At 53.4% G+C, this 14,046-nt stretch overlaps 1 pseudogene; it reads left to right on the top strand.

Moving 5' to 3' along the window:
- Positions 1-7,010: 7,010 nt before the first annotated feature.
- Positions 7,011-9,940, top strand: LOC141172136 (atos homolog protein A pseudogene; annotated as a pseudogene).
- Positions 9,941-14,046: the final 4,106 nt, after the last annotated feature.

The following is a 14,046-nucleotide window of genomic DNA, read 5'->3' as shown; positions in this document are numbered from 1 at the left end:
ATGGGGAACTGGAGGACCCCCGAGGCTACGACCGCGGTGGCTCCTCCCTCCGGAGGTAGGTCGAGTACCAGCAGAGGTGCTGCAGTGGTGCCCCTTGATTGGGGTACCAAGGTGGCGAGGGATGCAACCGTTACCTATGCCTCCCGTATCCATGCCCAGCTCTGCGAGAATGAGGACACCTCAAAGAAGCTAAGATCCCTCTGGGGGGAGTTGAGGGTAGCTCAGGAGAGGTCCGAGAGGGCCTCTGGCAGCAAGAAGCCTGAGCTATCCGCCGCAGTCCGGAAGATCAAACGGGCCATTCAAGAGCTGGAAGACCACAGATGCACCATCTTGGCGGGCAGTGGACCCTTTAAGGAGAAGCTGGAGAATGATGACCGGTTCAGAGCCATGACTGGTGGGGCTCTGGAGGGGTCGCAGGGCCCTGGCCAGGCGGTGAAGGAGGAAGAGGTATGCGTTGAGGAGGTTGCGCCCTACCCACCGCCTGGTGGCCTGGTAAGTGATCTACAGGGATCGCATAGCGGGATAGCCCTGAGGAGATGGCTCTCCCGTCTGATTCTGGCCCTTCAGAGGGCAGCGGGAGCGAAGGGAAGGATGAGGAGGATGGGAGTAGTAGCAGTGAGGGGGGCTGCCTCATCATGCAGCAGATCCAGCAGATCGAGTCCCCGGCACGTTTTTGACAGCTTGCGTTCGGGGATGAGATTTGCGAGGATGAGGCACCAGGGAGGGGGACGAAGAGAAAAGCAAAAAAAAAAGGAGAAAAACATCAGTTGCACACAAGTTTGCGTATGTCCCCCTCTCTGGGGCCCTCCTGTCCCGTTGTGAGGCACCCGCCACCCACCCCGACTTGGACTCTGTTGTGGGTCTGCAGCGAAGGAGCGAGGGAGAATATAGGCCATGGAACGTAGAGCGCTGCCTCTGTTTGTGGTAATGGAGGCAGTGGAACAGAGGTGTCTGATATGGTTCATGGCGCGGAGGGCGGCCCGACGGTGGGTGTCATCTGTGGTGGTGCTCGGGCTGGATCCCCTGTAAGAGGGGCGTCTGGCCTGGCACCTGGTGCGCCAACTGGCGTGCAGGGGGCGGCATGTACATCTGCCGCTGCCTCCTGTGCTGCCGGTAGCGCACCGACAGCTGGGGCCGCTCCTCCGGCGGCGTGTGCTGGGGTGTCTGGGTCCCTCACACACGGATCTACTAAAACTGGATCACTTTTAGGGACCCAGGCACCTGGTAAGGTATACAGCGCGGGCCTGCGGCTCCGGCAGTTCCGGGTTGGCTTTGGGGGTCCCGGTGCGGCTGGCTTCGGGGGGGCGCGGCCTCCCTGCCGTCCACGGCGCTGGTGGGAGTGGCCTCTGGGGCCCCCACTGTGCTGCTGAGGTCGTAGCCTCCCTGTCATCCACGGCGCCGGTGGGAGTGGCCTCGGAGGCCCACACCGTGCTGCCTGGTGCGGGGGACGTGGCCTCACAGGAAAACCCCGCCTAAGTGGATGTGGCTCCACCCAAAAAGGGGCAGGGCTTAGCGCAGACAGCTTCTAAGAGTGCAGCAAAGGTCAATGCTGAGAGCAGTAGTGCCACGCCTGCGGCGGACAATAGTGGGTGTGCATGCCTGTCGGGGTCCTCTGAGTCCGTGGGCTTATCTGGGGCAGGGGCTCCGGCAAAAATGGCAGCAGCACCTGTCTCCCAAACCAACCCGGCAGGGAAGGTGCTGCCAGCAGGTGGCAGCAGTAATAATGCAGCAAGCAATGCTGGAGATAAAACTGGTGATTAAAAGAGCGTCCAGAAACGAAAAAACTGTGACCCCAGTGTCCATGTGTGTGGGAGTGGGGCGAGTGAGGTGACTGTTGACATGGATGGGGATGGCATTTGTATAGATGTGTCTGTGGTAGGGAGTAAGAAGGGAATGTCTGTTGGTAGTAGGGGGGAGTGGGGACAGGGCTGGTCCATCTGCCCCCCTCCCCGGCTGCTAGTCCCTGGAGTTTTGCGGGGGTAGTAGCCGGGGCCTCGGGGTCTTCTCGGGGGGCTTCCTCACCTCTGGACCTCAGGGATGGTGACTTGTGATGCCGTTTCCTGGAGGCCCTCAAGAAGGGAGAACGGACGATCGAGGTAGAGGGAAGAGAGATGGACCTGGGCTTTTGGCTGGATAGACATGGCCTGGCCGCCTTCCAAGATAAAAGGGAGGGGGAGACAGTGTGGTCCCTTCGTACAGCCGGGCAGGGGGTGGCCGGGAGGAATGTGGTCAGTCTTCGGTGGAGGGGCAGTGAAGCGTGCCCGCCAAGAGCGAGGGTCGTGGAGCTCCTCCTGAAGATGGACTTCAGGGTGACTGACATCTTTGCCCTGATCCATCCTTTTGGTACCCCCATCTTCGACATAAGTTTTGTTCGGCCAGAGGGCCTAGAGCTTTTCTGGTCGAATTTTGAACTGGTGAAGGGGGAGCCCGGCTGGCGAGACTTTGCCGTGCAGGCGGTGTCTCGCCAAAATGGAGTAAAGAGAGTTGACCGTTCTAACCAATAACGAGTCACTCTCTGGTATTGACATCGTGACGTGGCTTTCTCGCTATAGGGAGGTCACGGACATCCCAAAGAAGAACAGGGACGAGTTTGGTATTTGGTCAGGGGGCTGGACCTTCATTATGAGGTTGAAGATCTCAGGCAGTACTGTCACCCACATCCCCTCTTCAGCATTTCTGGGGAGTGACAGGATCCTGGTCTTCTACCAGGGGCAACCAAAAGTCTGCCACAGGTGCGGTGATCCCCGCCACTTCAGTGAGGGCTGCTAGGTGCAGAAATGTGCCTTGTGTGGCGGGGTAGGTCATCTTGCTGCAGCCTGTGGTGACATTAGGTGTCACCTGTGTGGTGACCTAGGTCACCCGTATAGCCGCTGCCCCCGCTGCTTTTCTAACACCATCTCTGATCAGGTGGGGGAGAGCCATGGGGGGGTCCCCGGTGGTGCATCCTCTGCTAGAGCTGGAGGTGGGGGCAGGAGAGGAGCTGAGGGGCCAGTGAGGGAAGAAGAGGTAAGTACATCTGCCCACCAGTGGCATCAGGTGAGGCGCCGTGGGGGTAGGGGGCAGGATAAGCCTCAGGCGACTGGGGTGATGGCTGTCCCCTCTCCAGAAGCGGCAACCGGAGCCCCTGAGGCACTAGTGGAGGAGGCAGTGAGCGAGGAGATCAGGAGGATGGAGAGGGAGGAGGTGGCTACTTCTGATTACTCCTCCCAGTATGAAAGTCTGGACGAGGAGGTGGTGGAGCAGCCTAAAAAATCAGGTGACAGTAAGACCAGTAAGAGTCGGAGGAGGAGGAACAGAAAAGGGGCAAAAACATCTAAAGCCCCCCCCCTGGCCACTACGGTGCATACGGAAGGGCTCACCGGCTCCCCTCTGATCCCCCTCTCCAACCGGTTCCATGCCCTCGATGACTCTGCTGTGTAGGAGGTCGGGGGTGAGGGACCGGCGGTAACATCTGAGGTGCCTTCAGGGAGCGGCGGGGTCCGTCCTCCGGGGGGCTCACTTTCCTTTGGTGGGGACTGCCCGGGGGTCCAGAGGTGAGGAACCCAGTACTGGGAAGGAGGTGTCGGGTGCTATGGACACCTCTGTGTCACTGAAGAGGAGGGGAGAGTCTCGCTCCTCCTCTGAAGGTGAGAATAAAAAATCGGGGGGTACGGTCAAAAAGAAGTCCGTCTAACTCAATCACCCATGATGGCGGAACCTACCCCGTTGACTCTGGCATTGATTAATGTTGCCAGTATAAAGTCAGATGCGGCCAGATTTATGGCCTTTGATTTTTTCAACCGAGTTGAGGCTGACATTTTATTTTTGCAGGAGAACAGACTAGCAGACATGGGGGCCATTTACAAAGCAAGGAGGGAGTGGAGGTGCGGGCCATCATACTGGTCTCTTGCGGCCGAGCCATTTAGCGGGGTAGCGGTCCTTTTTAAGGCCGCTTAGGTGAAATGCAGACGGGTGATCGAGGTAGAAATGGGGAGGTGCTTGGTCCTTAACGTCTTCATGAGGGGACAGGAGCTCCGGCTCATTAATATCTATGGTCCACAGTCAAAGTGGGACTGTAAATGTCTCTTCCTGAAGATCAAGCCTTATCTTTTTACAAGCCGGCAGGTGGTCTTCGGTGGGGACTTTAATATTATAACTAGATCCCGTGATAGGGGTGGCCCCGGAGACCGAAGGCTGGCTTTTGATAGTAATACCCTTAATAGCATAGCAAGCGAAGCTCGCCTTGTGGATGTCCACATCCCGCACACCCCAGGTCACCCGGGTTTCACTTTTCATAGGGGTAGTTGTAGGCCTAGGATAGATAGGTTTTTTTTAAAGGAGGAAGCCGTCTCTTCTGCAGTGTCCGCTGTTGAGGTGGAATTCTCCGATCACTGTTTCATTTTCTTTTCCTTGAATGTTACAGAGACTCCCTGGATAGGGAGAGGCCTATGGAAGCTGAATTCGTCCCTGTTGGAAGAAGCGGATGTAAGACGCGGATGTAAGACAATCCTTTGAGGAATTTCTTCAGAGCCAGGTACCTCTCTTGGGTCTCTGTAGGAGTAAGTCTGAGTGGTGGTAGATCTTCAAAAGAAGGGTTGCAGGGTTCTTCTGTCAGCTCTCGAGCCTCAGAGGCCTCAAGAGGTATGGCCTGTATCGGGAGCTGGGGATGAAACTCGAGAAGCTCATCTCAACTGGAGGGGACCGTGAGGAAATCTCCAGGGTGAAGGCCTTGCTCAAGGGGTGCCAGTATGAGAGGCACACATCCTTAGATTTTGAGAGGGATTTCGGGAGGTACCGCTCTCCCGACCCCTACAGAAACTGCAGGATGTCAGTGAGTTGTAAGATGGTAACAGGACTGATCGACAGTGCGGGATCCCTGAACAGATCCTGGACGTGGTCAGATCCTTCTACTCGCACTTCTTGGGAAGGAGGGATCCAGATCGGGATGAGATGTCGGCTTTCCTGGCTGAAACCATCCCTGAGCCAGGGGATGAGCCCTCTCTTCATGTTTTGGCAGAAGCAATCAGGGAAGAGGAAGTGAGATGGGCCATTGATGGGCTCCGGCCCAAAAAATCACCTGGTCCGGATGGCTTAACATCTGAGTTTTACAGGACTTTTAGGGACTCTTTGGTCCCCCTCATGACTGAGGTTTTTAATGAATGTCTCTCCTCGGACATTCTGCCCGGTTCAATGAGGAAGTCTGCCCTGATTATTCTGTCGAATTGTAAAGACTCGTCCCGTATTGAGTATTGGCGTCCCATAGCGCTTTTCAATATGGACCGAAAGGTTCTGGCAAAGGTGCTTTTTAATCGGTTGGTGAAGTTTGCACCCCGGCTCCTTTCGGGGGCCCAGCACTGCTCTGTTCCAGGCCACAGTACTTTTAGTGCTGTGCTCGGTATCCGAGAGGCAGTGGAGCAGGGCAGGGCGGGTCACTGGAAGGGGTACTTGCTGTCCTTAGACCAGGCGAAGGCCTTTGACCGTGTTAACCATGAATACTTCTGGTCTGTCCTTCTGAGGTACGGTCTGCCCAGGAGGTTTGTTGATTGGTTAAGAGTTTTAGACAATGGGGCAGAGACTTTTCCGCTTGTGAACGGTTGGGTCGGACACCCTTTTGAGGTGAAGTCTGGTGTCCGCCAGGGCTGTCCTCTGAGCCCACTGTTATACGTGTTCGCAATCGACCCCTTTTTAAGGAGGGTGGAGCGCGAACCGTTGGTGGGAGTCGGGAAGGAACGGGCGGAGCCAGAGGCCACCTTGAGGGTAGTGGCGTACGACGATGACTTTTCCCTTTTTGTATCCTCGAGAGGGGAGGCAGGCTGGGTCATAGCTGAGGTTGAGTGCTACTTGGTGGCATCTGGGTCCATGATCAACTGAGATAACTGTGAGAGTCTCTGGCTGGGAGGGGGAGATCCAAGTTTTGATCTCCCGGACACCCTTCCAGGGCCTCAGGCCACAGCAAAAATTTTATTCATCAGTTTCCACCCAGGGGACTATACCCAGCAAAACTGGGAGGGCAGACTTAAGATCGCCGCCCAGAAGGTGGATCAGTGGAAGGGTTGGTCCTTGACCTGAGGGAAAGGGTTACCTGGCCAAGGGGTATTTGCTCCCTTTATTAATATACCTTGGCAGCGTCTGGATCTTGCCAGAGCCTCTTTGCACATGGGTCTACAGCCTGTTCTTCCAACTATTGTGGGAGAATAGGCTGAACCTAATCAAGAGGGAGGTCACGTACTAAAAGGGTTGGGTATGGTCAACCCAGTGGTGTTTCTAGTAAACACCTTTCTTAAGGCAAACATCACCAACCTCTGGTTAGAGAGGGCTCCTCCGTGGGTATTCTCCTGTAGGGGGTGGTTTCAGCCTTTCTTCCAGGAATGGGAGACAGGAGGGTGGGTGAAGGACCTTCGAACGCCTCATGGGTATCTTCCAGCTTATGCTACCCTGGTTGTGAAGGTGATCCGCCGGTGGGGTCTGGGAGTGTGGGAGATCAGGACCTTGTCAAGGAGGTTACTTGACAATAGGATTCTGTTGACCCACTTCCAGAAGCCCCTGGCGCTCAAGGATTGCCCAAGCCGGGATCTGGAGGTGGGGCTCGGGTTATTAAACGCTAAGTGGATCCCCTTGAAGTTTTGGGAGTTGACTTGGCGCTGCTTCCATGGGAGACTGTATGTGAGGGGTAACCTGCAGTACAAGAACTCTGATGACCGGGATTGTCCCCGCAAGGAGTGTGGCGGCATGCTTGAAAGCATGGAGCACTTCCTGCTTCAGTGTCCCTTTAATACAGAGGTCTACAGTAGGGTGGGTGCTTCCATTGTCTGGCCTAGGCTGGCAGGCCTTTCCTATGCGGAGTGGGCCTATGGGGCATTCAGGTCCCTTGGTGGCCGAGATCGGGGCACAGTTTTCTTAGTTAGTTTAGTGACTAGGTTCTACACGTGGAATGCACGGTGTTTAGTGTCCACCCAGCAGAAAGTCCTCCCCCGGGAAGAGGTGATTAGAAACATCCTAATGTAATGTTATAAAGTTGTGTATATATACCGCCGAGAGGATGAAGCCAGACAGAGATTCGTTGGATGAGTTCTTTGAATATGAGGCGGAGGATTTTCTGGTGTATCTGGCTTTGCTGATTACTGAAGGTCGCACTCCTGAGCATTCAGTGAAAGGCCGGACAGAAGGTCTCCATTGCCCTCCAGCAAAATGGAGTCAGCCAGGGGCCAGTAAGCATGAATGCAGTGATAAAGAGGCGCAGTGCCGAGAAGCAAATGATTTCAATGATCCTGCCATGAAGCAAGATGCCCTCTTGCTGGAGAGGTGGACTCTGGAGCCGGTGCCCAGGCAGAGTGGAGACCATTTCATCAAAGAGAAGACTCTCTTGTTGGCTATCCGTTCATTTGTTTTCTTTTCTCAGTTAAGCGCCTGGTTAAGTGTCTCTCATGGAGCTGTGCCGCAAAACATTATCTACCGAGTCAGTGGAGCCGATGGCGAGCTCCAATGGAATTTTACTCATTCACCAACTGAACATGTGTTTCCCGTCCCCAACATGTCTCACAATATGGCCTTGAAAGTCAGCGTCCAGTCATTGCCTAGACAATCCAGTTATCCGGTGTTGAACTGTAGCATCCACAGTAGTTTTGGCTTCTATGAAAAGCGATTTTCTTCACATGAGCAGATAGGTCCTCCAACTCGAGATCATAAAGAGAGTGGCCAGCAAAGTGCGCCCAGTGCTCATCATACATGTAGCAAGCAGACGTGGACTGTAGGATCTGACGGACTACTGCAGGCGAGAATGAGTCTTAGCATGAATCTTACTCTCCCTGGTAGAAATGTTAAGTTAATTTCTGGCAATAGCGGTGACGTTGGAACATCACAGTCTAAGATTCAGTGTTTCAGTATCAGCGATCCTAAAACAAGCCTGCAAGGCTCGCCTGTCAGAAACTTTAAATCATTATCTTTGGTTGACATGCCCATCAATTCCCCCATACCCCAGCCACCAGAGACCAATCCTTTAATATGCTCCCTAATCCAGGAACGTCAAGAAGTCATAGCAAGAATAGCACAGCGCTTGCTGCAGTGTGAACAGACCACATCACACATAGCTAGTCGCTCCTTTAAATTGCACGACCCCAACCCCTTGAGCTGCAAAATATTCAGAAACCCATGTGAAGATGATAACCTTCATAGGAATGAAACACCTGTTTTATATGCACCTACTTCAGATATGACTCTGAGCCCTGAAACCGGTGACAGAAAACTAAAAGCTGCTTCAGAAACGCCCATAACTTCCTCCCGACATAGTCCTGATGGTAGATCATCTCCGAAACCACAAGCTAGACGGAAACTAGATTTAGTTCAAGCTCATGAACTCATTTCAAACATACATCAACACGCAGTAAATAAACTCAGCCCACCAGCTTTCTCATTGTCCAGTAAGGAGAATATCTTCATGTCCCCTGATAGGGGAGACCTAAAATACAGTGAACAGACTGAAAAGTATGTCAGTAAAGGAATGTTACATCACCTGTCAAATCATAGCACCCCGAACATCCATATCTTCAACCACAAACAGGCCAACGACACTGAAAATAGGAATAGTGACCCCATCCATCTCGATAACCGCAAAAACTGTTCGCGAAACGCTATGGCATTTAAAACCTGTGGTGTTTCTCAAACCCTAGAACCGAAATGTACAGAGAGCAACGTAAGGAAAGCACAAGGGTCTGATCATACCAATCAACTTCACAGCATTGAAAATTATGTTACAAAGGACAGAGACAGTCAGAAAGCTAGAGAGACCCAGGACAAGCAGAAGCCGACTCGTGATGAGAATGAGGATCCAGCAAAATGTGACTGTGGTGCACAAGACCAGGGGAGAAGCATTGTGAGCTGTCCGAGATGTGAGAGGCTAAAGTACATAGACCAAACGAAGTCTGTTCCTCTGCGACCTTCAAATAATTGGAAGAAAAAAGGTTTTCATTCTCTTGATGGGATCTCTACCAAGGCCTTTCACCCTTGCACTGGTTTACCTTTACTTTCCAGTCCGGTACCACAAAGAAAGAGCCAGTCGGGGTATTTTGATCTGGACACTTCCTTACTGCAATTCAAAGTTTTATCTACAAAGAGACAACGTCACTGTGAGAAAACAGAACATGGGGTAGAGTTCACAGACAGCTAAGTTGCAGTGCTCCACCAGCCCCTTGTCTGAGCCTTCTTGGAAACTTTGAGGAGTCCATCTTGAACTATCGATTACAGCCTCTGGGCACAGTTAAAGGTTTTACAGCAGACGTTGGCGCATGTGGCGTATTCTGTCCAACCCACATGACGTTGCCTGTCAGGGTTTCGTTCTTCAGTGTTTCAGAGGACAATGCTCCTTCCACTTACATGGGTAACATCACACTGGAATCGCTTGGCAAAAGGGAATATCGCATACCTCCTTCTGAAACAATTCAAGTGCCTTATTTAATCCAAACAAGACTGTGGTGAAGATGTTTGTGGTGAAATATGACTTGCAAGAAATGCCACCCAATCACCAGACATTGCTGTGGCAGAGAACGTTTTCTGTTCCTGGGAAACGAGATAAGAAAGTGACAGTCCAGGAGAACATCATGAGGACAGAATAGCGGACACTGTGCTACCTCATCCACCTGAGGTTCCAAAGTTCTAAGTCTGGGAAGGTCTACGTCCACAAAGATGTCAGGCTTCTGTTCTCTCGGAAGTCCATGGAAGTTGACAGTGGGGCAGCATATGAACTGAAATCTTACATTGATACTCCAACAAACCCTCAGTTTTCACCAAGATGCTGAGCTAGTCACAGCAGAGAAAGCCTTTGGCAAAATAAAAATATATATATTAGCTTGACATCAGTGACTGTGGCCTTCATAGATGTGACCCAAGAGTAGACCAGCTCCAGAGATTTTCTTCAGTGCGTTCTATGTATTTTGTGTAGACTGGAAAAAAGAATTAGTTCTAATACATTTTTTTTCTACTCTGTAATACCACTTGATTAGGTGTGTGCTGCATTAGCCATTCTCCCAGTTAGTTTAGTGTTTACACTTTTTTTATTTTATTTTCTTTATTTAATATTTAATGTTTCCTTACCTACAGTGATCTGTTTTGTCTGTGTTCTAATGTAGCACAAAGCCTATGTAAATCATACAATGTATTTTTAACAGTAATATTGAATTCTAGAATATATATAAATCTATAAAGTTGTGTATATTATTTTTTTTTTGCATGATATGTATGTGTATTATGATGTGTGTGTGTGGGTGGGGGGTTAGTGTAGGTTGGGTGGGGGGTTTCAGGGGAGAGGGGGGAAGGGTTTGGTGGATGGGTTGGTGATATGGACATCCTAAAATGGATGAAAAAAAGGCAAAAGGACCTGGTATCTTTGTGGGCCGCAAACTTTAGTGGGACCCTGGTGTGATGAGGCCACAGACTGTTGTGGGACCTTGGGTGTCGGGAGTGGGAAAAATTTAGTTTAGGTTATTAACAAAAAAAAAAAAAGTTTTCTGTGTATTAAGTTTTCGGCCAGGTGGCCTATTTCTTTAATTTTTTGGCAGTGGGCCAGTTTGTTGTATTCTTTTGGGGGCTAGTTATAAATGTATGGGTATGAATGTGAGTGAATGTTGGAAGGGGATATTTTGGTTATATAATAAAAAAACAAAAAGTTAAGGTCTTCGCTTGCTTGGGGGGGATTTTGGGAAAAAGGACATTTTATGTTCTATGAACATTGCAGGACATTTTTGCTTTATATGTTTTACTGGACATTATACTTTTGGACCTCTTGGGGTTTCCGTTAGGTTGTGCTTTGCTGGGGTTTTGCATTTTGTTCTTTGCATACTGTGTATTTATGGTTTGGTTTATACTTCTTTTATAATTAAAAAAGTTCCAGTTCTGTCTGCTGCAGCTCCAGACAGGAAGAGGTGGAGGCAGAGCCTGCTGTGTGCTGTGTGTGCCGTTTGGAGAGAGCTCCTGGGAAGGGAGGTAATTTTTCACCTGGGACTTTTTGACTGCCATGACATGAGGACCCGGAGGAACCCCGAGGCTACGACCGCGGCAGCTCCTCCCTCAGGAGGTAGGTCGAGTATGAGCAGAGGTGCTGCAGCGGTGCCCCTTGATTGGGGTACCAAGGTGGCGAGGGAGGCAACTGTCACCTATGCCTCCCGTATCCATGCGCACCTCTGCGAGTATGAGGACACCTCAAAGAAGCTAAGATCCCTCTGGGGGGAGTTGAGGGTAGCTCAGGAGAGGTCCGAGAGGGCCTCTGGCAGCAAGAAGCTTGAGCTATCCGCCGCGGTCCGGAAGATCAAACGGGCCATTCAAGAGCTGGAAGACCGCAGATGCACCATCTTGGCGGGCAGTGGACCCTTTAAGGAGAAGCTGGAGAATGATGACCGGTTCAGAGCCATGACCGGTGGGGCTCTGGAGGGGTCGCAGGGCCCCGGCCAGGCGGTGGAGGAGGAAGAGGTATGCGTTGAGGAGGTTGCGCCCTACCCACCGCCTGGTGGCCTGGTAAGTGATCTCCAGGCATCGCATAGCGGGATAGCCCCTGAGCAGATGGCTCTCCCGTCTGATTCTGGCCCTTCAGAGGGCAGCGGGAGTGAGGGGGAGGATGAGGAGGATGGGAGTAGTAGCAGTGAGGGGGGCTGCCTCATCAGGCAGCAGATCCAGCAGATCGAGTCTGTGGCACGTTTTGGTCAGCTTGCGTTCAGGGATTAGATTTGCGAGGATAAGGCACCTGGGAGGGGGACGAAGAGAAAAGGAAAAAAAAAGGAGAAAAACATCAGTTGCACACAAGTTTGTGTATGTCCCCCTCTCTGGGGCCCCCCTGTCCCGTTGTGCGGCACCCGCCACCCACCCCGGCTTGGACTCTGTTGTGGGTCCGCAGCGAGGGAGCAGGGAGAATATAGGCCATGGCACGCAGAGCGCTGCCTCTGTTTGTGGTAATTGAGGCAGTGGAACAGAGGTGTCTGATATGGAGCATGGCGCGGAGGGCGGCCCAACGGTGGGTGTCACCTGTGGTGGTGCTCGGGCTGGATCCCCTGTAAGAGGGGGGTCTGGCCTGGCACCTGGTGCGCCTGCTGGCGTGCAGGGGGTGGCATGTACATCTGCCGCAGCCTCCTGCGCTGCCGGTGGCACACCGACAGCCGGGGCCGCACCTCCGGCGGCGTGTGCTGTGGTGTCTGGGTCCCTCACACATGGATACGCTAAATCTGGATCAGGCACCTGGTAAGGTAAAGGGCGCGGGGCCTGCGGCTCTGGCTGAGCCGGCTCATAAGGGAAAGGTGGGGCCTGCTACCCAAGGGGGAGTGGCCTAGCCTGGGGCCGGCCACCGGAGCTGGTGTGGCCAGGCTATTTGTGGCCAAGGGTGTGATGGCAGGGGGTGCTGTGCCCCTGAGAGCTGGTGCTGCTGGTCCAGGGGCCCCTGTGAGTAGACCCGGGTCGGCTTCGGCGGTCCTGGCGCGGCCGGCTTCGGGGGGCGCGGCCTCCCTGTCATCCACGGCGCCGGTGGGAGTGGCCTCGGAGGCCCCCACTGTGCTGCCTGGTGCGGGGGACGTGGCCTCAAAGGCAAACCCCGCCAAGTGGACGTGGCTCCACCCAAAAGGGGCGGGGCTTAGCACAGACAGCTACTAAGAGTGCAGCAAAAGTCACTGCTGAGAGCAGTAGTGCCACAGCTGCTGCGGACAATAGAGGGTGTGCATGCCTGTCGGGGTCCTCTGTGTCCGTGGGCTTATCTGGGACAGGGGCTCTGGCAAAAATGGCAGCAGCACCTGGCTCCCAAAACCAAGGGCTGCAAGCAGGTGGCGGCAGTAATAATGCAGCAAGCAATGCTGGTGATAAAACTGGTGGTAAAAAGAGTGTCCAGAAACGAAAAAACTGTGACCCCAGTGGGCATGTGAGTGGGAGTGGGGCGAGTGGGGTGACTGTTGACATGGATGGGGATGGCGTGGGTATGGATGTGTCTGTGGCTGAGGATACGAGTGTTGGTGTGTCTGTGGCAGGGGGTAAGAAGGGTATGTCTGTTAGTAGTGGGGGGAGTGGGGACAGGGCTGGTCCATCTGCCCCCCGGCTGCTAGTCACCGGAGTTTTGCAGGGGTAGAAGCCGGGGCCTCAGGGTCTTCTCGGGGGGCTTACTCACCTCTGGACCTCAGGGATGGTGACTTGCGACGCTGTTTCCTGGAGGCCCTCAAGAAGGGAGAACGGACGATCGAGGTAGAGGGAAGAGAGGTAGACCTGGCCTTTTGGCTGGATAGACATGGCCTGGCTGCCTTCCAAGATAAAAGGGATAGGGAGACAGTGTGGTCCCTTCCGACAGCCGGGCAGGGGGTGGCCAGGAGGAATGTGGTCCGTCTTCGGTGGAGGGGCAGTGAAGCGTGCCTGCCAAGAACGAGGGTCGTGGAGCTCCTCCTGAAGATGGACTTCAGGGCGACTGACATCTTTGCCCTGATCCATCCTTTTGGTACCCCCATCTTCGACATCAGTTTTGTTCGGCTAGAGGGCCTAGAGCTTTTTGGTCGAATTTTGAACTGGTGAAGGGGGAGCCCGGCTGGCGAGACTTTGCCGTGCAGGCGGTGTCTCGCCAAAACGGAGTAAAGAGAGTGACCGTTCTAACCAATAACGAGTCACTCTCTGGTATTGACATCGTGACGTGGCTTTCTCGCTATGGGGAGGTCACGGACTTCCCAAAGAAAAACAGGGACGAGTTTGGCATTTGGTCAGGGGGCTGGACCTTCATGTTGAGGTTGAAGGTCTCAGGCGGTACTGTCACCCACATCCCCTCCTCAGCATTTCTGGGGAGGGACAGGATCCTGATCTTCTACCAGGGGCCACCAAAAGTCTGCCAGAGGTGTGGTGATCCCCGCCACTTCAGCGTGGGCTGCTAGGTGCAGAAATGTGCCTTGTGTGGTGGGGTAGGTCATCTTGCCGCAGCCTGTGGTGACATTAGGTGTCACGTGTGTGGTGACCTAGGTCACCCGTAAACCGCTGCCCCCGCTCCTTTTCTAACACCATCTCTGGTCAGGCGGGGGAGAGCCGTGGGGGGGGTCCCGGCAGTGCATCCTCTGCTGGAGCTGGAGG

Source organism: Phyllobates terribilis, unplaced genomic scaffold, assembly GCF_046119375.1.
Source record: "Phyllobates terribilis strain yellow unplaced genomic scaffold, ASM4611937v1 Scaffold_1__5_contigs__length_1240528914, whole genome shotgun sequence".
NCBI classification, from domain to species: domain Eukaryota; kingdom Metazoa; phylum Chordata; class Amphibia; order Anura; family Dendrobatidae; genus Phyllobates; species Phyllobates terribilis.
Note: the sequence above shows the minus strand (reverse complement) of the source record. Positions and strands in the feature narration are given on the sequence as shown.